Here is a 16923-nt window from a genome sequence, read left to right on the forward strand (position 1 = left end):
GAAGAAGATCTTTGTCCACCGAGACCCCTTGTGAGCTAATGCCTTGCAATCTATAGTCATTGGATAGTCTGCTCAAACTTTCCTAGATGAGCTCCATCTGTTGTTGTCTCGCAGGGTCATTGATTTGAAGAGTCAAATTCTTCAACATTTCAGCCATGTTAGCTACCTGTCCCCTGAGTTCGTTGACTTCTTCCTGACTTGCCATTATCTTCTTAGCTTTTCTTTTTCGACTGATTGGCTTATCAAAAAGTGAGACTTGAACGAAAGTGTTATCCTTGATTAAACGCCCTTCCTTTCTTAACCAGGCGTTGTAGATTAAACCATATTTGTTTTAATGATTTGACTCAAATTGACTTTGATTTTATGGTTTTAAAAAAGCAAAAATAGGGTGCATATTTTTGGGAATGGGTTCAAACAAGTGGTTTAATTGGAGGATTAATATTCGACTTACCTCCCTAAAAAAAATGACGGAAAACACGCATTCAAGATTCTCTAGACAAGGTCAAGGTGTGACATACATGTTAAGTGTGTGCTTTATAAGTGAGTGCAAGTGACATGCTTTGACTCTTGTGTATGAACATGGGACTAAGTGCCTAGACTCAATTAAGGACTTAAACATGGCTAAAGCAATTAACAAATTGATTAAACTGATTAGCAGACTGGTTAATTAGACTCGTCGTGATGACTCGAGTAAGAATCTGGACTGCCGCCGGAACAACAGAACTGTCGCCACAGTTTAAAGCTTGTCGCCAAACGACAAATCTGTCACCAGGTGACAGGCAGTAAACTGTGGCGCCACAGCCCAAACTCCTGCACCATTGCTGGAACATTACTCTGGGACTGTTTCCAGTTTGCTTACTTTAAGGGGACATGCCTAAAGTCGTACTAAGTCAGATTAATTACTTTATTAGTCTTTAATTAGTCAAATTAATTAATTAATTAATTAGACAAAGTCCTTTTTAGTCATTAATTGGTTTATTTAGACTTAAACACAAATCAAACAAACGGTTAGCACATATAGGATATGCACAAGCAAAGAATGCACAAGTAGTTCAAATAGTCACAATATGATGCAATGAGTTTGCAACCTAACCATGGCTCTAGTTCTCTAAACTTCAGGATATGGGTTAGTCAAAGAGGGTCCATGGTTATGAGCCCGGATGCACCGCGCGGAAGCCTTACCTTTGGAAGGGTTGGCGCGAGTGGATGGGACCCCGCAAGTTAAAAACTTGCTTCCACGGTTTGGTGGATTCACAAACTCGGATGTACCCGTCGTTGCCAGGAGCGTTGATTGGGTAGATGGAGCGTGAACCCCCAGAGGGTTATGTCCATATGTAGAACACATATGGGTTTCAGAAAAGTGAGAAAAACTCAATCAGGAAGTAGAATCGAGCCAACAGTGCTAGAAATGGTCAAAACAAGAAGGCAGAGTTCTGGCTCGGTATTGGAAGAACTTGGTGCCAGACTACAGGGACTGTCGCCGCAAAAGTACCCCTGTCGCAAGGCGACAGAAGCACTTTACAGGCGACAAGCCCTGTTTTCTAGGCGCTAGTTCCTACATGCCTCAGCAGGTATCTACGTTCTTAGAATTTTCCAGATTTCGTAGCGTTATTTCAATTCTAGTTGTGAAAGATATTCCTCAAATTTCCTACGTGTAAAAATCCTATGTTTTTGACTCATTTCGGATGGTCTATCCAATGAGGACCTTTTTTATGCATATGACAATAATGCTAATAGAAATTAAGCACATGAAATACTTAGAACTTTTCGAGTCTCATCCGCTCATGGCTAGGTGTGTCTAGAACTAATGTATGAGGAATTTTGTGAGAGGGGAGGTTTAGAAAAGAATAGAGAGATAAGGAAAGCTTCTAGCTTTAGAGAGAAAGAGAGATGATTGATGATTTTAAAACAGGGATATTCGACCCCTATTTATAAGAAAAATAGCACGGGATCAAAGAAAATCATATTCGGAATAAAACTCCTCCTGTCGCAAATGATAGGAATTAGCGCCAAACGACGAGCTTTGTCACTAGGCGACGAAGGTCAGCGTCTGGCAACGTCGCCGTTGTCTCGCGCTGGTCCAAAAGTCAACGCGCTTTTCCACGCGTAATTATCTTCAACACCGGTTGCAGGTAATTAAGTGTCCGAGCAGTTTTCGAAATCAGATTTAATATATTTTAGTCTAATTAAATCATCCTTTCTTTTTAAAATAATAGTTAATAGGCCCTCCTCTAGATCATCGGGCCACCTTTGAAAATCACTGGGCCTAATCTAATTTAATCCATAACTTCCTCATTAGTCATCGGAATTGGGCCTATAATATATCATTGGAAAGCTCTTTTTGAGCCCAATCCAACTACACTATTATTGGACCTTTATCATGGACCAAACCAAATTGGACTGGCTATTTTTTATAAATAGGGTACGAAAAGAAATATTTTCAAAAACAGAAAGAGAGATATTTTAATAAAAACATCTTCATCATTAGACTTTCCATACTTTCACTTCGTTCAATAATCAAATGACGTGAAAGGTATTCATCACTGGGTTTGGTTTTGGGGAGACACATTTGGGTGTCTACAAAAGCCCCCACTTTGACTGAGTTTGGAGAAACGCAAGTTTCGAAAACGAAAGTCAAAGTAGCGATAGGGACGGAGAATGATTCAGAACGTTCTGCGATCCTAAATCATTCTTGTAACGCCGATACCTGCAAACTAGTGTTAGTTAAAACAGATAAAAGAGTTAAGAAACGCGTATCTTGCACCATCGAGCACATGTCTCTGGATTAACCGATCTTATGTTTGATGATCCTTCTCAAGCTAGGGGATATCGCCTGAAGATTGCTACGCCCGCAACTGCCTCCAATTTCCGCTGTGATAATCTTCCGCAAGCTAGGGAACATTATTGAAGATTGCTTCGCTTGAAACGACCTTCTACCGCTTTGTGACCATCTTCCGCAAGCTAGGGAACACAATCGAAGATAACTTCACTTGAAATCATCTCCTGCTTCTGACAACCTTCCACATCCTAGGGAAAGCCATCGAAGATCACTTCTCTTGAAGCCATCCTCTGCTTTTGACAACCTTCCACATCCTAGGGAACGTCGTCGAAAATAACTCCGCTTGAAGTCATCCTCAATTGTTGTGATAATATTCCGAAGAAAATTATTGAAGAGCAACGCTTGTTGATCCTCAAAGCTCGCTTGAACTTTGCTACTGTTGATACTTTGGGGGTGATGACAATCCTCTCTTCTTTAGGAATAGTTTCCAATAACACTCTTGAATGATGTACGACAATCCGATTTTAGGGAAAGTTGTCAATGCCACGTAACAATCCATCCTAGGAAATGTTGCCACGATGAAGCGACAATCCGTATCTCGGAAATTTTGCCAAAATCCAATTTTGGAAAAAGTTACAATGCTTCGTAACAATCTATCATAAGAACCTTTCTACGATCGACAATCTACGTCTTGGAATATAACTCTTGAAAGCAATCCACCTTGGAATTTTGCCAATATTATGCGGCAATCCTTTTGGGAAAATATTGCCACAATTGACAATCCGCGTCTTAGAACATTTGCAAAAAAAGAGTCGATTCGACAATCCCTTTTCGGGAAAATTTGCCACTACTGAAATGAATGACAATCCACGTTAGGGAACCTTTGCCGAAATGTTAAGATGAATAGAAACCTACGACAATCCTTTGGGAAATTTTGCCATAGGGAAGTTGATGCATGACAATCCAATCTCGGAAATATTGCCAAGGATTTGATGAATGTATGACAATCCGAACTTGGAAAAACTTGCCACATAGTGAAGGAGCACAATAATCCATGCTTGAAAACATTTCCAGTTTGAGATGACAATCCAATCTTGGAAAAATTGTCGAAAATTTTATGAATGTATGACAATCCGAACTTGGAAAAACTTGCCAAATAGAGAAGGAGTACGACAATCCATGCTTGGAAACATTGCCAATTTAAGATGACAATCCAATCTTAGAAAATTTGTCGTTGACGAATGATGCTTGACAATTCACTCTTGGAAATATTGTCGTTTTGGTGATGTGCTTCTTTGTGAACCATTACTTTGGTGCTTGCGATGAGCCAATACTTAGGCGCTTTAAGCTAAGTGAGACGACCATTTGTCAGGTCGATCACTTACTGCGATTGTAATCGAGCCGACTACTAATCATGTCAATTTTCTTATAGGGGCTAACTGGCGTACCAAGGAATCCAATCAATCAATATGACCATTTGACTTTAGTTGATTTGCTAAGTTGTTTGCGTCCTTTTGCTTCAAAATTTTTGTAAAGATCACCTGTCCGTCTGGGACCTAGTGTGCCTGCATTTATATTTTGGACTATAGGACTTTGCATTTATATTGTGTTGTGATGTGTTTGACTCAAAATGCAGAAAAGCAAAAATTTCCCGTCATTTTTGTGGAGGGTACCGAATTTTTCCTGAAAAAGAAAGACGCAAAAAAAAGAATCGAAGTGTTTGATGATGCATGTTGAATGAGCTTAGTCAAGTGTATGCGTCCACGTTGTATCTCATAGTGAAAGGATTAATTCATCCTAGACTATCTGAATTGTTGACTTGATAATGAAAGTATTTAGGTAACTTAGGCACAGAGGCTAAGTGCTTCATACTTGGTGATGCAATGATGAGTGATTTTGATGTGACAAGTCATGCTTCAAACGTTGTGTTAAGATTTCGTGACAAAAGGTTCCTAAAGGTAGGATTATTTGTTGATGAGTGGCATTTATGCCACGATTTAGTGCTCATTTTACGGGTTTTTCCTCCCACTTGTAGCTTGTTTGCCCCCTTTTTTGTTCTTCTTTTCTTTATTTGCCTTTCTCCTTGTTTTCTTTGTTTTTGTTTTGTAGGAATCAAGGCATTGGAAGAAGAGCAATCCATCCTCATATCCCCTGTGTGCGGGCGCGCAGCACTGTGAGAACCCGCGCAGGATTGCCTCAAGAGCAGAACAGAAACAGAAGGTTTTGTGCGCCTTGTACGCGGCTTATGCGCGGGCGCGCGCCTTTGAACTATGCGAGCGCGCAGCCTTGTGAGAACCCGCACGAGATAGCAGCAGAAGCAGAGCCAAAACAGAGAGTTGTGCGTGCCACATGTGCGACATGTGTGCGGGCGCGCACTCATCATGCGCGAGCGCGCAGTAGCTGGGAGAAGGCGCGCATCCATGGGTCTAATTCCTCCGTACCCACAGTTCTGCGGGCGCACAAGATCGGAGAGGGCGCACGCATGGCAGCTGTGCGGGTGCGTAGTGTTTATGCGCGGGCGCGCACCGCTGGGTTTCAGTTTTTTTTATTTTGAATTCTTGTATCTTTTTAGTGGACCTATATATATAGGCTGTAGGGTGAATTAGTGGGGGCATCTAGCATTATCTTAGAAACAATCAAACCCTAATCTTAGAGAGAGAGAGAGAGTGTAGTATTACTCAAGTTATTTCCATGTATGCAGCTTTGGCTCAAGTTTCATTTCAATCCATCAAGCAACTTTGCAAGTTTTAATCTTTCTATTATTGCCTACTTAGTAATCTCTAATCCTTTCTCCTAGTCTTGTTTATTTGCACTCTAGTTGTTTATTTCTATCTATTTTGTGGATTAATATATTTTGGTATTTTCATTGTTTTTGATCATGTTTGCTTTCATGTTTATTGTGTTTTCATCTAGTTTTGTTATCATGTTTACTCCCCTTTTTCTAGGCTAATCTCTTAGCTAGGGGAAGGGGGTGTAAGATATGTATTGAATGATGGATGAATGATGATAGTGGATTAATTACATGCCTTAAATTGATGAAAGATATGATTTTTATTGGCTTGAGATTATTGCAGTACTTTATTTGATTGCCTTCTAGTTTAAATGCATGAAAATGATTTGAACTAGATTTAGATCACCTCTATCTTAATGATTGCATGAGAATGAGTTGTTAAAATAGAGTTCCATGTATTGTGCCTCTTTATTCTTGGGTTAGCTTGTGCCTAATGGGATGCATGAAAATGATCCTAATTAGCTTAGACCACTTTCATTGGTTTGCCTAAACTATTGCATGAAAATGAGTTGTTTAGGTAGAATTTTATATTCTTTGGCATGTTAATCATGATGCTTATCCTTGTTTTCCTTCATTCTAATCATGTTTGAAACCCCCTAATCCCTAGCGTTGTTATTCCTTGATTTAATCACCCTTTTACTTGTTTATTTATAGTTCTAGTGTCTACATTCCAAATTCCAACAAAATATACCCCTTTCTTACTCTTGCATGGTGATTTTGATATTAAATGAGAAAGCTTCCTCAGCGGATCGACCCTTGCTTGCCACTAACTAGTTTAGTGTGAAGTCTAGGTTTTATAAATAGTTAATTTGATTAGGGTCAATAGTTTAACGACCTATCCTAGCCCGATCATTTGTCTATGTATCTGTGACGTGTGTGAAAGTGACACTAAAGCTAGGCTGCAAAGGCTAAGTGTATGGAAAAAGTATTTTAAGAAGAGTCAAAAGATGTTGACTCTCAAACTAGATAAGTTAATAATGTAGGGATCAAGCCCCCAAGTCTAGCTCTAAATGGAAAGGGATGAGCATAGGAGATCTCTTGATATGATCAATTATGAATGTAAATATGAATGCATTTTTATTACGGTTGTACCTCGATGTGAGGTTGCCTACGTATCCTTTAGGAATCAGGCCGAACGTAGCTCTAGCCGAACCTCGCACAAGTGTGTGTATACCTCAAAGAGGTCTTTTAAGGGTTGTAACGTGGTTAGGCTAAAGGTTAAAAGAAGAAGGGGATAAAGGCTCAAGACCCTAGATAAGCCCCCAAGGTGTGCAACCTTGCTTTTGAATCTTTGTATTATTATGCTTGAGGTTTCCTCACTTTTTAACTCTTTTGTTTATATTTTTACTCTCTCTTTTTTTTTGTTTTTGCATTTTTTTTATTTGATAAGTGTGGGCAATCCCGATCATGCGGTCTATCACTCACTTGGCATTCATGTTTCTCAGGCACGGTACCTGTAACACCCCCAAATCTCCCTCTACGGAAATACTAGTATAATATGTATAATTATACCGTAGAGATAGACTTAGGCGTATTACTGCCGCGTGATTACGCAAGGCTACTCACACTTACTAAATAAATCAATACTTTGCAGCGGAAACTTCAAAATTCTTCTTTATTAATAACAACTATAAATAGAAACCAATGTCATGAGTATTCAAATTAAATACAAGACCAAAACTCCTAATTTAGATGAAACCAAATCCCGGGACTCCAATGCATCAATTTATTCACTCTACCTGAAATAACATTGCTTACCATTACGGTAAACAGGGCGAACCAAAACAAATAAGAAGTACAGGTTAGCAAAATATGCTAAGTACGGTAAGTGTAAGATAATTAAACTCAATTTATTTGCAAACATGCTTTTGAAATCAATTCCAATAGTTAATCTAATAATTCCAAACTCATGATTCAAAACCGATTCTTAATATTCCAATATTAATAATCAATAAACCAATACCAATTATTTTAAAACCAATTCCTCATATTAAAAACCAATTCCTCAATAATAAACCAATAAATCCAATTAAACCAATTCCTCTCCCAAGTGTGCACACCCACCAAGCTAGTCTCCTTATGTTACAAGGCTATTCTTGAGGAAAAACCCGGTCATACAAAGTCCAAGGCCTTATCAATAAACCAAATCCGCATAGTGGGATTACTAACATGTTTATAAAGCATTAATAATAAATTTAATTCAATGATTAAATAAATCCTCTTTGAAATCCAATAATTCCAATTAATTCAAACTCCTTTATTAAATTCAACATGCTTTCAATATCAAACCTTTTTAAAACATGAATAATAATTTTAATCATTTAAAGCATGATATAAAATCAATACTCCAATTTATTTATCAAAACCAATTTATTTTAAACATACTTTTATTTCATCATCATAATTCAATTCAATTTAATTCAATCATCACAAGAAATCATTCAAACATGCTTATTCAAACCAATCTTTTTCAAGGTATCTAACCACCTAACGTACCTTGATTCTTGCGTAGCCAAAAACACCTCAAAAGAACCCTCAAGTAGCTTGATCAAAAACACCCTACAAATAAATATAACCTTAATCAATATAAGGTTAACAAATAATCACAAATATTTAATTTAAAACCTCCCAACTATATGTACATGAACCTTAAAATTATTTTCTCAAGAACATAATAAAAATTTGATTTTTATTTAATTAAAACCATTTCTTATAATTTTATAAATTCCCCATAATATAAATAATTATTAAATAAGAAGAAAGGAGAAAAGAAAATAAAAACCAAAGAAGAGAAGAGCAAGAAGGTGGCGGCAGCAGGTGGCTGCCGCGTCTTGTGGTGGTCAGAGGCGGCGGCAAGTGGCGCCGAAGTGGTGTCTGGGGTGGTGCTCGGTGGTGGCGCAAGGGAGGAGAAAGAAAATAAGAAAAGGAGAAAAGAAAATAAGAGAAAATGATGAGAGAATTTGAGAGAAAATTATGAGAATTGTATGAGTATTTGATCATGAAATAAAGGGGTAGTTATAGGCTAGCATGTATATGAATTATGGTAGGAATATGTAGGAAGAATTATGGTAAGTAGGGTTTAAGAGATTACTTGGAGAGGTGAATAAAAGAATTAAGGAAAGTTTTAATATTAAGGTAATTGTGTTTAATGAACTATGGAAGGTATGTATGTCATGAAAATTTATATGGTAAGAGGGATTACTTGGAGAATAATCAAGGAGGATATAAGGTAGGAAAATAAGATGGCCAAATATTTAAGAGATGGAAAAATAGAATTAAGGAAAATAAAAGATTTTAAGGGAATAATTAAAAATACAAATTACCAAAACAATTTTGAGAAAATCCACTTGGGGTGGCCGAAATTTTTGAGCTTTCCTAAGCTCATATTTTCGGCCCTCCTCTTTAGTATTTAGGAAACTATTTTGCTAGTTTTAGGGAATTAAAAATAATTGTGTAAATAATATTTATTGTATAAAATAATTAATTTATAAAATACCAATTATTCACCAAACAATTTAACTAATAAAATCAGATTTGCACACTAGGAAATCCAAAAATATTAGTCCATTAAATGGAATTTTCGGACCTTTTTAAAATAATAATAAAATATAGCTTTTGCCTTAATTAAAATATCCGAAATATTTAAATAATCCGGTTTTTAAAATAAATAAATGAATAATAAGTATTATCCAAATAAAAATTTGTTTTGAAAATACTTTTGGCGCCAAAATTCAAATATCATTTTGGCTCCAAGTTTAAATTGTAAGTTGAATTACTAAAATACCCTTTTTTAGAAAATAATAATTAATTAATTAATTAGGAAAATACGGGGTATTATAGTATCGAGCACTCGATAAGAGACGCAATCTGAGACGTGTTCATATCAAAGACATATCCATGTTAATGACATTGGAACACTTGCCTTTTGTACACTTTTATTATTTTTTTTCTTTTTGCTTTTTTAATCTTTTGAAAGTACTCAACCTTTTGTTCTTTGAAAATTGCATAAGTTGCACACCATCCTATCCCAAGGTTAGGTAGATGTGGGTTGAAGAAAGAAAGGTCTATCGTTAGACGAGGTTCAAAGTGGTTTTTCAAGAAAGGATTTTATATTTGAAGGGTGAAAAGTAATATGATATGGCTACAAGGGGTGCCTCTAATCATAAGTATACCTTGTGCTTAGTTCGACATGGATTATTTTTTTTTATTTTATTTTTATGCAATGCAATGCGATAATCATATGCAAGAAAATAAATGCTCATTTTATTAAAGGGAAAAAGAAAGAACCTACAAAATAAAATCTAAGGAAAATAAAGGGTGCCTATGCTAGACTTATTTGGGGAAAGGAGGAACAAAAAAGATAGAAAAAAAAGGTCACGAGATCTTGTTGTTGAAGCTCGCCTTGTGTCTTTTTCTTGGTCATCACCCGGTCTTCTTGCTAGCTAGAGGCAATGGGATTTTATTTGCTTCTTTGAGGTCTTGAATGAGATTTTGAAATCTGTAACATTCATCTGTAGTATGACCCTTTCCTTGATAGTACTTGCAATAAGAGTTAGGATTCCATCTTGAAGATCGTCTTTCTGGCGTTGGATCTTCAGTGGGGCCAATAGGTTCGATTAATCCTCGATCATGTAGACGATCGAAAGCAGCATCATAAGTCATTCCAATGGCCGTGAACTCTCTTTTTGGTTTCTTTTTAGATCCTTGATTATCCATAGCCAAGACATCATTTAAGTCAAAGGTACTAACATTGTTACTAGAGTGGGTGTTTTCAGAAGAAGAAGGATTGTCGTTCTTCTTTCCTTTCTAGCCACTGTTGTCATTATTGTTAGTAGCTTTTTATTTCGTAAGGTCATCTTCGATTTCAATACCTATATCGTAGACGGCCTTGAAAGTATTCAAATTATGTTGATATTTCAAATGTTTCGAATACTTGTCTTGAAGGTTCTTGATGAACATCCTTACAGACTCCTTTTCAGTAGGGACCTCGACCATGTTGGCGGAAGTTTCCCTCCACTTGTTAAAGAAAGAAGTGAACCCTTCATTTTCCTTTTGCTTTAGCATCTCAAGTTGTCTATGGTCTGTTTCAACTTGAATGTTGCACTTATATTTATCAATGAAAGCGTTTACAACAGCATCCCAAGTAGAGATTTTCTCTTTATCAAGAGAAAAGAACCATTGTTGACAAACGGTTTCGAGTGATAAAGAAAACAATGTATGAAAATTTTTCTTATCTATCCCCTTAATATTCATTATTGTCTCGAACGCTCTTAAGTGGAAGTAAGGGTTATATGTTGCCTTGAACTTAGGGATGTCACTGGCATTGAACTTATGTGGAAGAAGTTCCTTGTCCACTAAGACCCCTTGTGAGCTAATGCCCTAAAATCTATAGTCACTGGATATTTTTCTCAAGCTTTCTTGCATGAGCTCCATTTGTTGTTGCCTCGCAAGGTCATTAACTTGAAGAGCTATACTCTTCATTAATTCAGTTAGGTTGGCCACATCCTTCTTGAGTTCATTAACTTCTTCATGAGACGTCATTATCTTCTTAGCCTTTCTTTTCCGACTAATTGGTTTGTCAAAAAGTAGCACTTGAACAAAGGTGTTGTCCTTGGTTAATCGCCCTTCCCTCCTTGACCAAGTGTTGTGGAAAGGGAAATTAGGGGTAAGTTTTTCATTTTTGGCTCAAGCTCTATTCAACATGCGATGGATGAGAAAAGATTATGAAAGAAAGAGGAAAATGATACGTATGGACAAAGTATGTAGAGAATGGAAAAAATGATATAGATGGATATATAGAGAAGAATTTAGGAATAGAGTGGACCCCCAACTCAAATCACCGATAATTCGTGCATGCGAAACTCCCTAGACATGGTCAAAATATGACATATTATGTGTGTGCTTTAGTAGTGAATGTGAATGACATACTTTGACTCTTGTGTGAGACCATGGTACTATGTGCTATTCTTGATTAAGGACTGAACATAATTACTGCCATTAATAAACTGATTAAACCGTATTAGCAAATCGATTAAACTGACACATCGTGAAGACTCGAACAAATTACAGGCTGACGTCAGACCACAATACCGTCGCCAGACGCTGGCAGCCAACGCCAGACGACGGGATCGTCACTTGGCGCCGGAAACTAGTGTGTGGCGCCATAGCCCAGATCTTTGCGCCATTATGGGACATCGATCTGGAATTGTTTCCAGTATTTTGTTCTAAAGGTATTAGTCTAAGAGTTGTACTAAGTCCAGTTTGACCAATTTATTAGACTTTAATCATTATTAATTAATAAAATTAGCCAAGTCCTTTTAGTCATTATTTTTATTTATTTAACTCATACACAAGTCAAACAAACGGTTAGGAAAAACACATAGAGTATGCACAGCAAATAATGCACAAGTAGTCATATAGTCACGATATGATGTAATGAGTTTGCAACCTAACCATGGCTCTAGTTCTCTAAAGTTCAGGATATGGGTTAGTTAAAGAGGGTCCATGGTTATGAATCCGGATGAACCGCGCGGAAGCCTTACCTTTGGAAGGGTTGGCACGTGTGGATGGGACCTAGCGAGTTAGACTCGCTTCCATGGTTTGGTGAATTCAACATTCTCGGATGTACCCTTTGTTGCCAGGAGCGTTCGATTAGGTAGATGGAGCATGAATTCCCAGAGGGTTATGTCCATATGTAGAACACATATGGGTTTCAGAAAATAGGGAAAAACTCAATCAGGAAGTAGAACCGAGCAAACAGTACTAGAAAACTAGTCGAAACAAGAAGGTAGATTTCTGGCTCGGTAGTGGAAGAATTTGGCGCGAGAAAATAGCGTCGTCTCCAGATGCTGGCCTCGTCGCCAAACGACAAGCTTGTCACCAGGCGACGACGCCAACGTTAGGTGCCGAAGCTGTTTTCTTAGCGCTAATTCCTACATGCCTTAGCAGCTCTTTATTCTTGAATTTTCTAGTTTTTTTCGTAGCATTATTTCGATTCTAGTTGTGAAAGATATTTCCCTAGATTCCTACGTGTAAAAACCTATGTTTTTGACTCATTACGGATGGTCTTTCCAATGAGAACCTTTTTTATGCTTATGCCAATAATGTCAATCAAAATTACGCACATGAAATACTTAGAACTTTTCGAGTCTCATCCACTCATTCTAAATCATTGCCAAAATAAATTTCAGGAATTAAAATAGAAATCCTCCCCAGTGGATTGCCAAAAAACTGTAGGGAATATTTCAAGCCATCCCACACTTAAGCATGGTGGCGTCCAAAGGGAAGGAAGCTAGAGTAAAAGACTCGCCAACAAGTTTTATGAAGTTGTAAACCGTTCACAGGGTGAAGGTTACACCCCTTAACGATCCAGGAGATCGTTAACTCCAATAGGTCTGGAACCAAATAGGGTTCGGGGATGAAGGTACAAATCCAACCTAAAAGAGATTGAACCTGCCCTAAAAATAGGCCTCTACTTTATTCTTCTCGTATTCATGTGCCTTTTCTGACTAACATACAACCAATAGGTTAACCCTAAACCTGTTTAATTTATGTTGGTTGAATATTAATGCACAAACAAATCTATTATTGGCGGTCACTTGAATTATAACCATATTAACCCTAAACAAGATTATTAATTATCTTATTAAGTGTGATTACAAGTACAAATTCCTTTTAAACATGCATAAAAGGTGTGATCAAGCAATAACAATAATAATCATCAAACAACATAATAAATAATGATCATCATAATTTCAATCTCAATAAAGCATAATAATAGCAAGATCCTAGGCATGATACTAACAAGATGAATAACAAACCCTGGCATGTCACTAAACATTGAAAATCAAAGCTTTAGCCCTAACATGATACTAGGAAAGAAATAGGAAGCATCATAATAATATACATGATATTAGAAATATTAGTTAACTCTAAACATGATACTAGGAATTATAAAGACATCCTAACATGATACTAGGAATTAAAACAATCAAAGCATGATTTCTATATCAAAAGATTAATAAAACAATTAAAGTACTTACTTCGATGCCTCGTACCTCTTTCTAATAACAAAATACACACGTTAGTAACTTCAAGGAAAATAATAAAACAATTAAATCAAATAAAACAATTGAAATAGAGATTGGGACCAAACCCTCAGAAATTATCAAACCTTTCACGTCTAGGGCGAAGGCAACTTCAAACATGGCTAGGTGTGTCTAGAACTAATGTATGAGGAATTTTGTAAGAGGGGAGGTTTAGAAAATAATAGAGGGAGAAGGAAAGCTTCTAGATTTAGAGAGAAAGAGAGATGATTGATGATTGTTGATTTTAAAACAGGGATATTCGACCCCTATTTATAAGAAAAATAGCACGGGATCAAAGAAAATCATATTCGGAATAAAACTCCTCCTGTCGCAAACGACAAGAGTCAGCGCCAAACGACGAGCTTCGTCGCTAGGCGACGAAGGTCAGCGTCTGGCGACGACGCTGTCGTCTCGCGCTGGTCCAAAAGTCAACGCTCTTTTCCACGCGTAATTACCTTTAATACCGGTTGCAGGTAATTAAGCGTCCGAGCAGTTTTCGAAATCAGATTTAATATATTTTATTCTAATTAAATCATCCTTTATTTTTAAAATAATAGTTAATAGGCCCTCCTCTAGATCATCGGGCCACCTTTGAAAATCACTGGGCCTAATCTAATTTAATCCATAACTTCCTCATAAGTCATCGGAATTGGGCCTATAATATATCATTAGAAAGCTCTTTTTGAGCCCAATCCAACTACACTATTATTGGACCTTTATCATGGACCAAACCAAATTGGACTGGCTATTTTTCATAAACAGAGTACGAAAAGAAATATTTTCAAAAACAGAACGAGAGATATTTTAATAAAAACATCCTCATCATTAGACTTTCCATACTTTCGCTTCGTTCGATAATCAAATGATGTGAAAGGTATTCATCACAGGGTTTGGTTTTGGGGAGACACATTTGGGTGCCTACAGCCGTCTTAAAAGGGTCCTTCTTCTTACCGTAAAAAAAAAAAAAAAAGAAAAGAAAAAAAGCCAAAGCCGAAACTTAACTCATAAAATAAATAACTTATTGAAAATTACAAATTGATATTGTAATATGTAAATTCTTCAACTTGAATGGTTCTTGATCCTGTACACCTTATTAACCATCTTTATATTAAATCCACAACATAATCTCTTATGAAAGAGCATTATTCAGCAACAATATATCCTACACTATTTATTATATAATCAACATAATGTAAAAGAAAAACGATACTACACTTGTTTTATATCAAATCAAGTATCTAAAATTGAAATGATTTTTTCATTCATTTAGACCAATTTCATTGTGATATGTATTCCACACAATAAGGTGATAAATATATATGGAAAATTGAAAACACCAACACATCAATCACCATTGGGATTTTCACCATTGAAGCAGTTATATGCCATAGAATGCAGCTTGTAGACTTTATCATGGAAAAAAAGAAACCATGACCTCTTGTAACCATACTAATTATCGATGCAATAATCCGATCGAACATCAAACTCAAAAATTAACCAAAAATAGTAAAAATTAATATCAAATAATCACAAAATTACACTAGCACTAACAAATTTGTATTTCCTTCCCTATTGATTTCAGCTGAATTACACGATGAATTAACAATTAACATATTTTAATTACAAACCAAAAGAATCAATCAACAAAATCAATTCCACGAGGAATTAAACTATGAAAAAACAAATGGTTTAAGTGGAACCAATAAAATTTATTAAACTCAAAAATTAAACAAAGGAAAAGTAACAATTAAACCCAAAAATTGGAGGAATTAGAACCTTGCGCTATTGTGATGCAAAAAATTTACCTCATTGTTTGAAAAAAGGTTGTAGCATTGAAAACCCTAGCTTTGGCGAAAATCGAACATCCAAATTAAGGAGAAAAATCTATACAATGAGATCGAACAACAAAAAACATACTCCGTAATGAATTGAGCAGAGATATTTACAGAAAATTTGAGAACATTGAGTGATAAAGAGAGAGAAGAGGAGAGAAAGAGAGTAGGAGAGAGAATTTTCCTCTACAATTGAAGCCATTGAAGGGAGTAGCAATAATTTGTAGTCGTGAGATTAAGAAGAATTGGAGATAAGAGGAGGCCCCCATTCATCTTGTAGATAAACGGGGTATTTTTATCTTGTGGCATATGCGTAAATATAAGGAACAGTAAATGGTACAAGTGTAGTGTGTAGTGGAAGCGAGGAATTACACGGGGGCTTCTTTGAGGTGACATGGATACAGCTGGAACACGAACTCCGTAACGATGCAAAGTGACAGATTAAGTGGTTGAGCGGGTAACTGATAGCCGTTTAATAAATTATGTTGATTATTGGCATTTCGGTTCATAATATGGTATCTCATATGGTATTCAAAAAAAAAAATGAGGGAGCAAAACGAAAGAAAATGGCAAGCATAGTGGATAGGCGAGCTCATTAGTTGTGAAATCCTAATATTGAATGCTAGTAATCTGGTAACATCTTAAACTTACACTTGTTTGTTAGTTGCTGTGTGTAAATGATCCGTGCCTAGGGTGTGATAACAGTTATAGATGCTATGGTAGCTTGAATTGTAGGAAGAAAAGTATTTATATATATGTTGATTTGAGAGATGATAGTAATGAAGTTGTAATTATACGTAGAATATGTAAGATAGATAATGATATGATTGATTTATTTAGAAAAGATGAACTGATGTGTTGTGTTCTGGTATTTAGATAAAATTATCAATTAATATGAAGTGGTGTAATTGACAAAATTATCGAATAATATGTTGTATAGATGGATAATATGCCAAATTATTGACATGATTGAATATTATATATAATATGAATAGGTTGCTAATATGTTTGTAAAAGATGGTTTCCGTTATTTATGAAATGTGATTTAATTATGTTTATACAAAAGGGTCAATTATGTGCTTGGCAATGGATAGTGTAGAGTCATGTAAAACTGAATAGGTTGCTAATATGTTTACATGTAAAAGCTGGGTTCCGTTATTTATGAAATGTGATTTAATTATGTTTATACAGAAGGGTCAATTATGTGCTTGGCAATGAATAATGTAGGGTCACCGGCTGTTTATCGTGGGGATGAAGTTGTTGTGGCTGATAAGGGAAGTGGGGTGAGGAGTCGGGGCATGAATGTTGATTAAGATGAAGGGAGGAACAGTAGTGGGGTTCTCGAAAGGTCTGTGGAAATTGTACCATTTGTAGAAGGTGTTAGAACACATCATACCAATGATGAAGGGATGGAGTATGTTTCACCTACTAAAA

The 16923-nt window shown here is 36.3% G+C and overlaps 1 long non-coding RNA gene across 1 annotated transcript; it reads right to left on the bottom strand.

The window, feature by feature from the left end:
- Positions 1-7037: 7037 nt before the first annotated feature.
- Positions 7038-14884, bottom strand: LOC145568793 (uncharacterized). Its single transcript, XR_014095961.1, has 3 exons — positions 13613-14884; positions 8067-8129; positions 7038-7309 (listed from the first exon to the last, which is right to left on the bottom strand). It is a non-coding gene; the product is annotated as an uncharacterized LOC145568793 (long non-coding RNA).
- Between the last annotated feature and the right edge of the window lie 2039 nt (positions 14885-16923).

Source organism: Chenopodium album, chromosome 11, assembly GCF_948465745.1.
Source record: "Chenopodium album chromosome 11, dcCheAlbu1.1, whole genome shotgun sequence".
NCBI classification, from domain to species: Eukaryota; Viridiplantae; Streptophyta; class Magnoliopsida; order Caryophyllales; family Amaranthaceae; genus Chenopodium; species Chenopodium album.